The sequence below is a fragment of the Furipterus horrens genome, unplaced genomic scaffold, assembly GCF_987537825.1.
Source record: "Furipterus horrens unplaced genomic scaffold, mFurHor1.1.pri manual_scaffold_4, whole genome shotgun sequence".
Classification (NCBI taxonomy): Eukaryota; Metazoa; Chordata; class Mammalia; order Chiroptera; family Furipteridae; genus Furipterus; species Furipterus horrens.
In genome coordinates, this window is record NW_028327174.1 from 2,925,131 (window position 1) to 2,941,046 (window position 15,916).

The following is a 15,916-nucleotide window of genomic DNA, read 5'->3' on the forward strand; positions in this document are numbered from 1 at the left end:
CGCAGCCAGACACGGAAGGTGACATAGCACTTCATCCCGCTGACAGGAAACGCCCAGAACAGGCAAAGCCAGACGCGGGAAGGAGAGCAGCGGCTGCCAGGGCTGGGGGACGTGCGCTCAGGGAGGCGACAGCTACATAGCACGGGTCCCTTCTTTCTTTTAAAGATTGTATTTATTCATTTTCAGAGAGAGGGGAAGGGAGGGAGAAAGAGAGGGAGAGAAACATCAGTGTGTGGTTGCCTCTCATGTGTGCACCACAGGGGACCTGGCCCGCAACCCAGGCCTGTGCCCCGACTGGGAATCGAACCGGCAACCCTTGGGTTCACAGGCCGGCGCTCAACCCACTGAGCCACAGCAGCCGGGGCAGCACTGGTTCTTTCTAAGGTGGGGAAATGTCCGAAGACCGACTGGAGTGACGGGGGCAGACACTTGGGAGCACATGACACCCCCGCACGCACGCTTCACGGGGCTGCAGCTCAATAATTTATTCTTTTTTTTTTTTTATTAACAAAGCGGGGTAAAAATAGCACATAAGTTTAGTCCAGTATTTTAATAGCAAAAAAAAAAAAAAAAAAAAGAAAGAAAGTACATTAAAAAAAAAACACCTGTTTTCTATGAGTTCTGGGATTAGGGTTTGTAAATCCATTTAATCCATTTATTTTTCCATGTTTGTCCTTTTTTCATTTTTGCAAAACCCTGCATTGCTCTTAGTATAAGAGAGAAAGTTATCTGAGCTAAAAATGCAGGATTGAGAATAGAAATATTTTAGGAATGTCAACATATTAAAAAACCTTGCCTTCCTCAAAAAAGAAGGAAAAAATTTCCTATTAGCTTAGTGCCGTTTTTCATCTCCATTTTACAGATGAGGAGACTGAGGCAGAGAGAAGGGAGTCCCCTGCCCAGACCCCTAGCCCACTGAGGGGCGACGCTGTAGGTCCGCAAAGCCTCATCCAGGACTCCGGCCACAGCTGGGGTGCGGGGGCGCAGCCCGGGGACCACACCTGCCCACTGCAGGGGAGCACTCAGAGTTTAACAGCCGCCAGCGCCCAAACACTGGAATCCAACCGAAAAGTGAAAGGAAACTCCCACAGCTCCACTCCTGGCCAGACACCAGCAGACCGTGCCCCGGGGGCCGGGGCCGGAGCGTCCGGAGCAGCTGCCGAAACGCCCCGCACGGGCAACGGCCCGAGTCGCCACAGACGGCGGTCCCGGACGCCTCCTGCTTCTCCTCCCAGTTCCTCCTCTTGGCCTGGGTGTCCATAGCGCCCCGCTGTCTAGGGGCCAGGCTCTTGACCAGCCCCCTCCCGCCCCCTCCCGCCGAGTCCCGGGCCCCCACTGCTGCCCAGGCCCTCAGCTGGGCTCCGCTGTCCCGTGCGCGGCTGTGTGGCCTCACCAGGAGTCACGCCCTCTCTGGGCTGAGACGGAGCAAGAGCCCTGCCCTGTCCCTCTTGCTGACTTGCCACCAAGTCCCGGAGGGCTGGGAGGGCGGCCAGGGCTGTGCTTTGAAGGACCCGGGCAGGGCAGGCGGAGGGGCCCAGGAATGGGGAGGAGAGGGGCGCAGACCCTGGAGAGGGAAGCCCTAGGGCAACAGGCAGGCAAGGTCTCGGGAGTCACGGGCACGGCCTTCCACATACCACTCACACACAGACATGCAGGTGCACACGCGTGTCCTCGCCCCTCTCTGCCTGCAGCTCCAGGCTCGCCCCTCCAGCACGCACCTCGCGGACACCCCTTCCCACTGCTGTGCAGACAGTTCCGCATTAGCCCCCCATGACCCACACTTCCCACCGCAGCGCCGCCCCCAACTCCCGCTGCCTGCCCACAGCAGCCCAGGCCTGCGCCCTGTGTTCTTCCGAGGTCAGCTGACCCTGGGGGGCGGGGAGGCCGAGGGGAGCAGCCAGCCAGCTGGACGGGGCCCCATGCGCACACGGGATCGGGTTTGCTCCCTGGCAGGGTGCGGGCGCAGGGCGCCAGGTCGGGGAGCCCCGTACGGCCCCCCCACCCCCCGGCTCCACGCCGGGACCCATTGCCTTCCAAGTCCAGCCTTCCCCAAGGTGGGGGGCAGCTCACTGGGGAGCTGGGAGGGCGCTGGGGGCAACACCCAGGCCTGGGGCCTGCACTCACACTGGCCCGGGGCCACTCCCGACCTGCAGGGAAAGTGAGAAAAGAAACTCAATCACCTGCACCCACCCCGAGGCAGCTGGTCTGCAAGGAGTGCCGGCCCCTTGCAGGACCCGAGAACTTGGTCATTTGTTGGTGGGTCACCCAACCAGCCGGGTGCCAACTGCAGGGGGCCCGGGGCTGGCGCTGTGCTGGGGGTGGGTGGGGGCAGTTCTGGGGGGGACTCGCTGCCACCGTCCTTCCACTTACACCTCTTGGCAGGCCGGAGGGGCTCCCCAAAGTCTGACAAGGGAAGGAGGCCACCTGTCCCACTCCCACCCCACTTCCGCCCATGCCCCAGGTTTCGAGGGTCCCGGGGGCCCTTCTCTATGCCTGCCCGCCAGAGGGCTAAGCCTGTCACGAGCCAGGCAATCAGCTTGAACACAATCTTCTGGGGGCTCCAGGTGCCCTGACTGGGGGATCGCCCACCGCCCCATGGGACAGGGACACGGGACAGTGACCACCAGGGCGAACAAGTGAAATAGTCCTCATCCTCTGGCACCCCCTGCGGCCCCCAGTGCCCAGGAGCGCAGCCGAGGTCCCCGGAGGAGCCGCGCAGCGCTCGGAGCCTCGGAAACCAGGACGCCTCTGTTCCTCCTCCAGACCCTGCCTCACCCCAGCAGCGCTGCTCAGTCCCCTTCTCCGTCACAGGCGCCAAACATTCCCGCTGTCGCCCGTCTGCAAAGGCAGACACGTGGCTTGGCGTGTGTGCTTGAGCCCGTGTTCCCCGCAGTCCGTGCTTTGTGTGGTAACAGCAGCTAGCTGGGGGGGCGGAGGGGGGCTGCGAGAATCCATCCCCCCAAAGCCTAGAGCCGAGAGTAAAATACAGTGCTCCCACTGGCTCAGGCACCCCGTGGGCTCGGACCAGAGTCCCCTCGGGCCGTTCCTCACCCCTGCTGTGTGTGTCAATGGGAGGGGTGCAGCTGCTGAGGGCCTGGGGGGCGGGAGGCAGGGGCCTGGCGCCGGGCGGCTGGAAAGCACCCATGGGAGTGTGCGTTTATGCACCTGGGTGCGAGTGGTCCCACCCGCCTTGTGATGGATGTTTGCATGTCCGCACGGCTGGGGGACAAACACCAGTCCAGAGGTGGCCGTGGAGGTAGCTATGGAGTGGCAAACATTTACAACCAGGAGACTTTCCTGCAGAATGTGGGTGGGCCTCCTTACCCAGGTAAAGGCTGGAAGAGAAAAACGGAGGTTTTTCAGGGAAGGAAGCTGCCTCCAGGCTACAGCAGAGCCCCTAGTCCTGCCCGCGCTTCCAGCCCGGCGGCCTGCCCCGCAGACCCTAGCCTTGCCGCCCGGCTCCGCTCCCGCCCCCCACGGTGGCAGGAACCGATGCCGCGTATCCACGCACACAGGCGGCCTTCTGTATGCGCACGTTCCGCATCCACCCTGCCAACCGCAGATCGGAAGTATTTTTTTAATGTTACCTTGTGGCTGACATGTACTGCGTAGTTAGGCCTGGCTTGCACCTGTACCAAACACGTGCGGACTTTTTCCCTTGTCATTATCCCCTACACAATACAGTGGAACAACTAATCACGCAGCGCTTACGGTTGTATTAGGTATTACAAGTAATCAAGAGATGATTCAAATACACGGCGGGACGTGTGCACGTTACATGCAGATACCACACCATTCACACAAGGGACTGGAGCAGCCGTGTAGTTCGGTTTCTGCCGGGGGTCATGGAACAAGTCCCCACGGTTACTGAAGGTAACTGTGTAAAAATGGCTCCTATAAGTTCTGTTTCTCTGGACAACCTGATACAAGCCTCTTACACACTCAGATTTCTCCTTCCCGTGAACTATCAGGATCACAAAATAGTGGAGCCGGGAAGGATCCCAGTGAACATCTTGTGCGGTCAACTGTCCCTGGATAGCGGGAGAGCTGAGGCCCAGAGAGGGTAAGGGGCTTGCCCAAGGCCACACAGCAAGTCCGGGGAGCTGTCTCTGGACACCAGGTCTCCTGACTCCAACCTAGAACCAGAACAACTTCAAGTCTGATGGGAAACGTCAAACCTTTTTTTTAATGCAAGAAAAAAAATAATCACGGGCACCGTCACCACGCCACCACCCCACTGTTAATTCTTTCCCACCTTTGCTCCCAGGCCGCGCTCCAAGTTGCTGTTCTGTCCCAGGCCCCTCTTTCCAATGGGCCGCCCCTGCCCGCCCCCCCCTTCCTGGAAAGCTGTTGTCTGACCCGTTACCGAAATCTCAGGCTACCAACTTCCTGGCATTTCCCAGCAGGCACCCGAGGGGCCTTCTGGTAACAAACATGTGCCTTCCTGCAACTGCAGGACAAACCCGGCGCCGGAGGGAAAACTGCCTTGTCTGGATCAGAGACCACCCCTGGGCGATCGTAGGCCCTGCCCCTCCCCACCCCATGCCTGACTCATCATCTGCCCACCCTGCCAGCTGCAGGTAACAGTTCAACACCAAATCATTCCCGTCTACAGATGCACCAATTCTGTGCCATTCACTTCTCCGCGCGCCCCCACCTCACCCCACCCCACCGGCCAACGCCCCCAGGGGGCCTCCTTTGGCCTTCCTGACCCACAAATGCCTCGGTCCTTCGGCAGCTCCTTCCGACCAGAGCTCACAGCTGCCAGGTTCTCTCCTAAGTTAAATAAAACCTTTAACGTGTTTTCCGCGTCACATCTTAAGAGAGTCATATTTTATTCTCCCCTGAAAACTACCTTTGACTGCAGCCTTGCTCTGGGCGCCCAGCCCCCGGCAAAGGGCGGGCACTGAAGGAAGCCAAGATGTTCCTCTCCCGCCCCCGCCCCCGCCCCGAGCCCCGCCGAGGAGCCAGGGAGGGGGACGAACACCTGTGGGTCATGGCCCTCAGGCAACAGAGATTCCAAATCCCCCAACGGCTCTCTTTATAATTCACAGCAAAACCGTTTGTTGCTAGAAAAAAAAATCTATTTGCACATGACATAAACAGGCCCTCACAGCAATTATCTAAATGCTGTGCCTTCAAATTAACACTTACCTCGGGCAAATTAGCACCAAGTCTCATCTGAGTGGCGGTTGGTGGAGGCGCAGGGCCTATGGGGGGGAAGAGCTGGCGTGGCATCTACACAGCCAGCTCCTGTCTGAGAGCGGGGCCTAACCCCGTATTTCCAGGGGGCCCACCGAGATCCAGGGAGAAAGGGGCTGAAACAGGGTCACATCTGAGGCAGGGCCCACACATGCAGGAGGGAAGGGCAGGAACTCTTGCTCTTGGCGGAGAAGGGGGTCACCAAGTTGGGATTCAGGGTCTCCTAGTGGCCCCCCATAAATAGTGATTTTACCCCTTTCTCTCAGAGGTCACAAATTTACTGATACAGACCCCAACTCCTCTTCACAAACACCACTGGGTCCCCCACACTGGCGGAAAGGCAGGTGCCAAGTAGTAGGGCCAGACGCCCCAGCAATTTGGCCACGACACTGGGCTGAGTCACTGGGGATGGCAGCAGCAAGGTCCCAGTGAGGTGTGACTTGCTACATGACCTTGTCAGAGGCCTGCCCACAAGCCCCCCGGGCCCCTGACACTCGGAAAGGGCAAGCGGGTCTGTAAGAAGCTGCTGGGGACACCCGCCCCCTCCTGCGGTGCTGGCAGCCACCGATGTCAAGCCTCACAGCCCTCCTACTGCCTGGCTCTGCCTGGGAGTCCGGGTGGTCCTTCAGGTGCGCTCCTCTCACCTACGCAGCCCTCCAGCTGCGAGGAGCTGACCCATCCCACCGCCCAGAGCCCACCTGATTACCTATCACCCTCTTCAAAGGTTTATGGAGAAGCCAAGTTGAGCCAATCAGCACATAGCAATTTCCTGGGCCAGAAGGAGGAGCTCATTCAGGCCCACGAGGGACCAGGAAAAGTTTCCAGGTCTTTCTGGGAAAGGGCCCTTACGTCGGGAGAGGGGACCGGAGTAGTCTCTCCCCACACAGCTGTGTACAAAGAGGAGACCTGGGAGGGCTGCAGACAACTCACTGCCCCCAGACAAACCAGAGGCCCACAAAAAAGGTGGGGAATTGCTAAGCCCTGATCAAGCCATACCTGATCTCCATCCTGTCCCCAGACCATTTCAGTTACATGGGCCAATATTTTCCCTTGACTTTTAGGCCAGAGTTGGGTTTTCTGTTCATTACAGTCAAAAGTGCCCTGTTGCCCTGGCCAGCGTGGCTCAGTTGGTTGGAATGTCATCCCGTAAACCAAAAGGTTGCAGGTTCGATCCCCGGTTGGGACGCGTACAAGAGGCAATCGATTGATGTTTCTCTCTCTCGTCGATTTTTCTCTCCCTCTCTCCCTCCCTCCATTCCCCTCTCTCTAAAATCAATGAACATGTCGTTGGGTGAGGATTAAAATTTAAAAAGTGTCCTGTCGCCCCCAGGATGCCTCACCACCCTGGCTGGGGGCGGGGCTTCCTCTGGGCGCCGGCAGCCCTCACTGCCCTCCTCGGCCTGCACCACGGGTCTGCGTGTCCATCTTGACCTACCGCTGTGTGCTGACAGCTGGGGCCATTTCTGACTCACACCTGAGTCTCAGCGCTCACCTGGCCAGGGACGTGAGCAGGAGCTTGGCGGCCGGGGTGGGCGGGCGTCTGTTAGATAAGAGAAGGGACACATGACGGCTCCCAGCTGAATGCTGGGCCTCCAGGCCGGTGTCACTGCCCGCCTCGTGCGCTCCGTGCTCTGCCGCCCCAGGCCGCTCTGTCCCTGAAGAGGGCACAGCGGGGGCCTCTGCCATCATTCCCACCACCCACACTCAGCCTGTCGGGGTCGGGGAACCCCGAGCCCTCTCCTCTCCTCCCTAAAGGTTATTAACTCTCTTGCTCTCCACCCCAAACTCGGATCTCAGAACAGACCTCTCCTCCAACTGCCTGCCCACAGCTCCACGGCATCCGCTGAGTGCCAACAGCGTCCTGTCATTCTGACAGTAAAACTCAGACCCCCACAAACACCCGAAAGGCTCTCTGTAGCCTGGCTCCGCCGCCCTCCTGAGCTCATCTCATTCTGCTGCCACCTCCGCGCGGGTCCCACCTCAGGGCCTTTGCACACGCTGTCCCCACAGCTACAGGTGGTTTCTATTTTTATCATTGGCTCAAGTCCAGTTAAATTATTCAGTTTGAATTCAAATCCACCTCCTCACCAGCCTCCTTGGAAACTGACGTGGGATCCACAAGACCCCAACACACCTACCCTCCACCTTCAGATGACTCTTTTCAGCAAGATCTGGTTACAGCTCGGCCAGGCCAAGGACTTCCCCTCAGCGACGCCAGTCCCAGGGGGAGGTCAGGGCTCTCTGTGCCTCCCGGTCCTGGTTCTGATCCTGTCTGTCCTCTGTCTCTCAGCGGTATTGGCCGCCAGGCCGTCCGCTGACCTGTGTGAACCGGCTGGGGATGTGGGGTGAGCAGGTGGGAGTGAGAAAGCAGGTGGGGTGAGCCTGTGCCGGCCTCAGTCACCTGGAGCTTTCCTGTGGATGACAGACAGGCCCCTGCCTGCCAATGGCCCCTGTGCTTGTTTTAATTTTATGACCTGGTGGGGAGGGCAATACCTCCCCGAAGTTTCTGGACTCCTGACCTGCCAAACCAGTTCCTTCGTATGGACGGTCACCAGCTCCAACTGAAACTTAACTTCTGGCTGCCCTGTTCTGTCCGGCGTCACTGAAGAAAGACTTGCTTGGCCTTCACCCTCGGCAGGAACGGGTTCCCCACAAGTTCATTCCATGTGTGTCTCCCGGAAGCTGGGGACAAATACTAATACGTGCAAAGACAAATAAAGGTGCCATGCCTTGTTGTAGCCACTTAGCAATAATTAACTCGTTTGATTCTCTCAATAAACTTAGGGGTAGTTGTTAACATTGTCTGTATTTTACAGATGGGGAAATCAAGGCACACAGAGGCTGGCAACTCCAGTCACAGAGCCAGCTGTTAATGACCATGCTGCTGACATTTTCCCTCTGAGCCTCAGGACAACCTGATCCTTGTGGTGCCCAAGGGAGAGGTGAGGAAACCGGGCCAGAGTAGTGACTTGGGGGAAGTCCTCAGCCGGGGACCCAGAAACCCAGACAGTGGCCAGATCTGGCGGCCAGCAGTCCCAGGAGCCTGCTCATAAAATCCCGAGGCAGGACGCAGGACAGCGAGCTCACCCACAGTGAGCCCCACGCACAGTGGCATCGTTGAGGCTGTCCACACCCCCACAGCACCTGGTCCAGAGGGAGCCCTGAAATGTACCGCAGGAGGCCCAGGAAGCCTCTGGACACACGTGGCGCATCTTCTGCGGTATCGATGTGAGTAGAAGGGTTAAGAAAAAAGGCGATTCATCTGAGAAGAAATGGAGAATTTCACGTATAGACCCTCATGCTCATGCTGCACAGATTTGAAGGGCGGCCGCTGGCAAGCCTCAGGGTCCCCACGGAAGGTAGACCTCTGTGACCTGGGAGGGGGCACTGCCCGGCGGGGAGGGGTGGACGCTGCAGCCGCGGCCTGGCTCTCCACCCGCTGGCCGGCCGTGTGACCTCGGAAAGTCACTCACACCTCCCTGCCTAGGTGTCCTCCTCTGTAGAAGAGGACAGTAACAGCCCCTGCCTCGCGAAGCTGATGTGCGTGAGAAACAAGGCAATCAGCCACGCTGTTAGGGCTTAACAGCCGCTGCGGATGGTGGCCATGACCGTTCTGGGAAAGGACAGCCAACTGGGTCATTTTATGGGTCTGAAGGCTGAGTCCCCAGAGGAGAAAGTCACCTGCTCAGAAACTAGTTCTCTGACTCCTCCTGTGCCCCTTTCTTACCCTCCTGCTGCCTCTGTGACTCAGTTTCCCCACCAGTGAAAGAGGGAATGGGATGGATTATTAAATGGGGGAGAGATACACCCATCAGGCAGCTCCAGGGTGGCCTGAGTGCTTGCTGTCCCTTCTTTAACTGAAGCCACCGTTGATGGCGTGCCCAGGACAGACTTGGCTGGAACTAGCTCGCTAGGGAGATGTCATACGTCCATGGGATGTTTAATCAGGTAAGTCTGCAGACTGTAGAAGATCTCAGTGAGGTCGCATCTGAATGACTCAACAACATTATCCACGCAGATTGCTACCAGCTCCAATCGTCGGGTATTCCACAGGCATTTCCATCCCCACCTTACATGTGAGTTACCACAAGTCACATACAGTCCCCCAGTCTCTGTGGGACCTCAAAGCACCACACTCTTCCTTGCCTATTGCCTATCTATTGTCTGGCTCAATGGTCACCTCCTCCAGGAAGCCCTCCTTGACCACTCACTAGCCCCTGGCTTCCCCCTATCACACAGAGAGCAGACTCTGGGTCCCCTGTGGGTAGAAACTGCAGAAGTGGCTGTCCATAAGAACTTGCTGGGCTCCGGCTAGTGCCCTGTGCCCCCCTTTACCCCTCACTCCCAGGTCTGGTGTCGGTTTAAGGAATGGTTTGTTACCGCATTAAAGGAGGAACTCAGAAACAAGATTCTAAAGCCGCCACAGGTGACCATCAAGGGATGTTTACTGTGGAGTCTTAAATTTTGAGTTGTCACCTGGACAAATGCCACCACTGCATTTCAGGGCCCTCTGTGGAATCCACAGACTCTGTAACAAAACCTCAGCCTTTGCAACCCTGTCCCCACCCCGACAAACAAGGCTCACAGGAGCCTCCTCTCTGGTTGGCTGCCTCTCAGGGGATTGTGTTCCTTCTCCCGCCTCCCGCACAGCGGGGAACCCCCGAGCCAGCGCGGCCACAGCGGCTCCCGGGAATTCTCAGGACGGCTCCACGCCCGGGACTGAGAAAAGTGAAAGCAGCCAGCGCCTCTGCCCTAACCGGCGATTCGGGAGGGTGACGACCTGCTTGATCTACTTCGGGCCCAGTCCCTCTTGGGCCACCGCCGCGTTGAACGGGCCAGCAGCCCCGGCAGAGCCCGAGTGCGAATGCGCGCAGCCCCTGCTCCGCCTCGATTTCCCTGCCTGTGAAATGGACGGCGCCTCCCGCCTCCCGGCCTCGGGGAGAGGAAGCTGGTGGCCTGCACGTGTGCGGACCGGGGAGGGAGACCCCGGCTCAGGGGAGGGAAAAGGGGGGGCCAGCGGAAGTTTGGTCTGAGTCAGCCCAGCGAGACCAGGCGAGGACGCGAAAACACGGGCGAGAAGGGGGAGGAGGGGCGAGCAAGGGGGAGGGGAGCGCAGGAGTGGGAGAGGCGCGCGCGCTGGGGGGCCGGGACCTGGGGGGGCGCCGCGCCCCCTCGGCGAGCCCCCCCTGAGCACCGGGCGCGGCCGGCCGCCGCTCACACCCTCAGAGCCCGCGCGGCGTCCCCACCGGGGCGCACCGGGCTCCCTCCCGCGGACGCCGGGCCTTACCTGCCGCAAACCCCGTGGGCGCCTCACCTGCGATCAGCTCGACCCACGACTCACCTGGCCCCGCCCCGGACGCGGCTCGCTCGCAGGCCCCGCCCCTCTCCCCGCCCCCGAGGCCGGCGCCCTGTCCTTTCCTGGAGCGCGGGACGCGCGAGTGCGGCTAAGGCTCCGCGGGGACAGGGCGGGGTCGGGACAGGGGCCACCGCCGGGCGGGCGGGGCGGGGCGGGGCGGGGCCTGCGGTCAGGCGGCCCTGAGTGCCGCCGGGTCCAGCCCGCCTTCAGCGCAGCGCCCGCGCCTGGGGCGGGCCCTTCTCTTGCTGATCCAGGTCCCCATTTTAGGGATGTGCGAAGTGAGCCGGGAAACGGCGAGATGTGCGAGGGATTGAGAGGAAACAGACATTCGACAAATGGCTCCCATAGCGTCTTGAGGCAGGTGCTGACTTCCCAGGACTGGTGTGTCTCCACGGTTTAAACCGTGGACCCGAACCTCCTAGGGGCAGCCCTGACCTAGGCCGAGGAGCAGGGAGGACTTCCTGGAGGAGGGGGTGTGACCAAACCTTGGACTTCCTAAGGGCTGCATTTCTGCACCTGGGCACAGTCACTGTCCCTGCCCTGAGGCAGGGGTGCTACCATCTGGAAGGTGGAGGCCAGATGCCCCTGGAGGGCTGATTGCTGGCCCAGGGCCCCAGGCAAGAGGATGACGGGTCCTCCAAGGCCATCACATTCCAGCTCCGGGCAGCTCAGTGAGGTGGAGTTCTGAGAATGGGTCGGTATCAGGCCCCGTCTATCACCCACCTTTCTGGCCACTCCTCTCGGTCTCCCGCTGCCTCCTCCCCACCTCCCTGATTTCCAAAGGTCCACGCCCCAGGGCCGGCCTGGGCCTGTTCTCACCCACACTCCCCTGCCTCCTGTGCCCTGACCCCCAGCTGTATCTCCTGACTCCAGACTCCTGCCTCTGCCTGCCCCCAGCAGCTCCATGTGGGGACCTCCGCAGGCAGCCCCGTCCGCCGGCCCCTCCACACGGGCCTCCTCCGCCGGGCTTCCCGTCCCATCTCCGCCCGCCGGCCCCGGCCAAACCCTTGGGCTCATCCTTGGCTTCCCTGGTCCCTCAGCAGGCCCGATGGCTCTTCCTTCAGAACGTGTCACAGTGCCACCACTTCTGTCCACCGGCACTGACCCAGGCGGTTCAGGCCACCAGCATCTCACAGGGCCCAGAGCAGAGCCTCCCAGCGGGGTCCCCTAGTGGGCCTCCCTGTTTCGGCCTTCGCCACCTTTGGTCTGTGTGCCCCCCAGCAGCCAGGTGTGGGGGGATCCTTTCATGAACTCTTACCTTGCCCCTGCTCAAGTGTCCCTCTCCCCCCTCTCACTCCTGCTCTTTTGGGGTGGAGGCAGGGGTGGGGGGCATGAGCCACTCCACAGTCCCAGACTGCCTTGCATGGAAGGTGACGTGGGTGCTGGCAGCCCTGGGGTCATGTGTGGTGGGCTCTGTGGTCCCCAGTAGTCACCCATTCCATCAACAGCAGTCAAGACAGTCAGGTGTATGGACCCCTCCCCACTCCTCAGGGCAGGTCTGATCACAGAGGCCAGTTATCGCAATATCGCCCCTTTGCCACAGCCACTGGTTCAGGTTCCAGAAGTAACTGGTCCGAAGCCGGTCGTGCAGGTGTGTTTTCCTCAAGCGGCAGGGAGCCGTTTGGGTGAGGCCAGCCGCTGGGACGCGCTGCTGGACTTAGCCTGGGAGGCGGGGCCCAGGAAGGCTCTGCCTCTCCTCGCCTGTCCCGCAGCCTAGACGAGGAAGCTGGGCGCACTAGGGACGCCAGGCAGACATCCTGTGACCACAAAGCGGTCTGGGCTCAGGATGAAGCAGAAGGGGCAGAGAAATGGGTCTTTGGTGGCATTGCAGAGCCCCTGGATCAAACCCACCCTGAGGTTCACATGCCTGTAGACCTTCTCATTAAGTGTGCCAATAAACTCTCCTTGCTTAATGCAGTTTGAAAGTGTCCCAGGATAAAAGTGCAGAGTTTCTCTCCTGATAGCAAGAGCAGAAAAAAAGCCTGGGGTGGGGGTGCTGTCACTGGCTAATTCCAAGACACATGACCATTCCAGGGACCAGAAGGAAGTCAGACAGACCAAAACTTTACCTTCGCGATGTTAAGACAGCCAGCTTCACACTGATTTTGCCAATGATAACCATGAAATAAGTGAACGCAGTTTAGTTTTAATGGGGACCCGTGCCCAGCACTAAACATCGGTTGTTACCATTCCGTGGAAGACCAAAGCCGTGAGGCTGTTTGCTCACTGTGGTGTCCCCGGTGCTTAGTCCTGGGCCTGGCACCTAGTAGGGGCTGTCCTCCATCCATCTGAGTGAAAGGGTGACCTCAGTCACATTCTATCCTCACCCAGGCAGCGGCCTTTTCCGCGCGCGGACTGCTCAACGCACACAGCACACTTGCATAGCATTGTTTTTTTTTAAGTATGTTTTATTTATTACATTGTTACAATAGTTCCAGAGCATAGCATTATGGAGCGCTTCCTTGCTCCCAGAGGACCTGGACTGGTAAGAACGCCAGGGGGCTGTGGGGCTAACCTTGAACAGGCACGTAAATCTGAGCCTCTGGATGGGTCGGGAACAGGGCCTATTTCTAGCCAAAACTCTTCTTCCCGGCAACCCGCCTGATGGATTTTCTCTAGAGCTTTGTGGCAGGTTCTCTCTTCTATTTGTGGAATGTAAACATCTTTATTTTATCATCCATTTAAGACCGATCTCTTAAGAAAGAGGGACAATGGGCAGGCTTTCTGTTTTTTGTTTTTTTTTTTTTCTGTGTGGTTGCCTCTCACTCACGCCCTGCCCTGACTGGGAATCGAACCAGTGACACTTGGCTCGCAGGCCGACGCTCAATCCACTGAGCCACAGCAGCCAGGGCTAGGCTTTCTGTTTTAAAAAGCACTTTGGACCCAAGTAAGAGAGAACAGCCCCCGTCGGGGCCCGCTGGCAGCGGAATTTCACGGGATCACGCAGTGCGTGAGGAACTCTGCCCTCCTCGAACGTGTCTCTGTGCAGAGCTCGTACGAATTCCACAGCATAGCTCCGTGATGTGCAAACACACACGCAAAGCAATCGCACGGGATGACTGTCGGCAAAAGAATGCAGGTACGCCCACCGCTCACAATAAAAAGGAAGAAACAGAAGGGACCCGTGAACCTCAGGCCGCTTCCTCCCAGGTTCTCCCTTCCGCCTCCCCGCCAGCAGGGGTGCTCAGTAGCCCGCCCGCCTTTCGCTGCTGCAGCAATCGCGCCTTGCGTTGCAGATGCTCGGCCACCGTGGAGCCAGAAGGGTCAGTGTGAATAACGGCATCTGAGCGGTATTGTCCCGGCTTGATTCACTCTGTTCTCGCCAATGTTTATGAAGCCGGAAGGACGTTCTCCCCGAGTAGCCAACTCCCTGTTAATAAGTAAGCTCCGGCCGGGGGAGCTGGAAGAGAAAGGAAAGGCAGAACCCGCCCCAGGTCTTGGGCTTCCCCTTTGTTTTCTCCCAAACTATCACCCGCGGCCAGCTGCTGGAGCCCAGACTTTGTCTGCTTTGTAATCTATTAAAACCACGAAACCAAAATTTCCCCGCTGAGTGTGGGAGTGACAGCAGCTCCAGCGGAAGTGTCCAGGAGAGCACGTCCCAACCCTCCCCCGGGGCCAGGACCTGGGGCCACGTGAGGAATGGGGGCCATGTTTCCCATCGTGGGTTCACTAGAGTGAATGCATTTGGCTGTTAGCACCGACTGCAAGCTGAGCCCAACCCCGTGCCTGCTCTGTGCTGCTTTGGCGATAGTTTGGACCTAATTCCTGAAGCTCTCGACTTGCAGCTGAGTGGGCCACACTCTTGGTGCCCTATCTGACGTCAGGGCAGGACACTGGCGCTGGACTCCGGCCCCTTGCACCTTTAAATTTTTTAAAAAATTTTATTGATTTTTGAAAAGAGAGAGGAAGCAGGGGCAGGGGGGAGAGAAAGAGAAAGAGAAATTGAGTTGTTGTTCCCCTCACTGAGGCATTGTTGGTTGATTCCTGTGTGTGTCAGGACCGGGGATCACACCCGCCACCTTGGCATGTTGGGATGACGCTCTCGCCGACTGAGCACGTGGCCAGGGCCCTAGCCCCTTGCACCTTTCGGATGCCCTTCCTAGTCCCTCTGCCCAAGGTAGTCATACAACAGGGTTACTCAGCCTACTTTACAACCAGGGCCTAGACGGGGACTTAGGCTCCACCACTATGGCATACACCTTAAGGGTGGGGGGCCGCCCTGGAATTTATTACACTGGAGAGGACAGCTGTGTGGGGTGTGACGTGGCGGCTGCAGTGGCCAGAAAGTTAAGTATATGGTATTGGTGCTAGTGGCAATAGTGGGTTTGGAGCACCTCTGGGGTGGGAGAATCCCTGTGTGGAGGAGCACCTCTGGGGTGGGAGAATCCCTGTGGGAAGGAGCATCTCTGTGCAGCGGGAACATTCCTGTGCAATGGAGCTCCCTTGTTTTCCCGTCAGGCCTGTCCTGGGAGCGGGCAGTTGAGGCATTGTTCCTGGAAGTTAAGGCTCTCTCACATCCTGACAACTCTGGGAGCTCCCAACACCCTTTAATAGGCTCCTTTGCTGTGAAACCAGCTGGAATCTGCTTTCATGGCAAACCAGAGTCCTGCCTGATACCGCAACCTCGTTTTTTATGCTACCCTGTCCCTCCTCCCCTTCCAAACACAGGCTGCCATAAATCCCCACAACGAGGAGAAAAATGTCAGCATGAAAAATTCCTCTTGTGATGATGTCGCTGACACTTCACAGTTTTATAGCGTTTTACAGCCTGGTTAAGCAGCCTGAGCTCTCTGCAAACACATCCCCGTGAGCAGAAGTGTTCTTGCCGGTGAAACCATCAGTTTATTATTAAGCCATTATCACCCTCAGGTCAAAACCCATTAAATACTTGTTTGCCCAACACTGTCATCTGTGCTGAGCTCCTTCACCAGACATACCTGTCATCCAGGCGTTTATAGTCTGACGGCCAGCCCCGCAGTGTGGTCTGCACAGTGCAGCAGACAAGCAGAGAAGCATCACCAGCCACAGAACTTTGTATCTAGAGAGATCCTTGCTACAGAGAGAGACACTGAGGATGGGCTGACTTGTCCAATATCACACGTCAGGTAAGTGACCGATTCAGGATGAGAACCCAGGGTCCTGGCTCTGCCCTTGAGGGGTTCCCATACACACAAACATGTAAACATGTATTAGTCAGCTCAAGCCAGGTTATGCTGCAGTAAGAAACACCTCCCAGTTTCAGGGCCTTACACTGACCTCGGTCTCCTCACTCATGATGTGTCTGCAGTCCCCCACTCCCTGCCAGCTGGAGCAGTCCCATCTGGAATGTTACCACAGAGGGAAGAATTCTGGAGGGAC